Source organism: Pipistrellus kuhlii, unplaced genomic scaffold (assembly GCF_014108245.1).
Source record: "Pipistrellus kuhlii isolate mPipKuh1 unplaced genomic scaffold, mPipKuh1.p scaffold_m20_p_96, whole genome shotgun sequence".
NCBI lineage: Eukaryota > Metazoa > Chordata > Mammalia > Chiroptera > Vespertilionidae > Pipistrellus > Pipistrellus kuhlii.
Genome location: NW_023425602.1, coordinates 558,186 through 558,639, shown reverse-complemented (window position 1 = coordinate 558,639; position 454 = coordinate 558,186).

The following is a 454-nucleotide window of genomic DNA, read 5'->3' as shown; positions in this document are numbered from 1 at the left end:
GGAAACCGCCTAGGACGGGGCAAAGACCAGCGCGGTGCGTCCGCGGCCACGCACTTGCGTCAGGACGGAAGCGAGAAAGGGGCGGGTCATGGAGAAGCTAATTTCAACTGCGTCACAGTGGAATTCGGCCTCAAAACTGAGTTTTCGAAGAACCAGTCACTATAATTCTTAAATCGTATCCTTATAGTTTACCTTTTAAACAATTTTGAAAGCGATTTTGGCCGAGGTTCCCACAGTACGCATGCGCCGGCCCCGTTCGGCCAATCCAGGATGAGAAATGTTTTCGGGGGCGGAAGTGATGAAGGCGAAGGAATGGGAGGTGCTAGTCTCTCCGGTCATGCGCACGCGCGTCCCGCCTCCTCAGCAAGGAGGCGGAAAATGTGCCCAGAGCGACCGGAAGCGGGTAGTGGATGAGCGAAGGTGAAGGAAGGATAGCCAATCAGCTAGCGCGTTG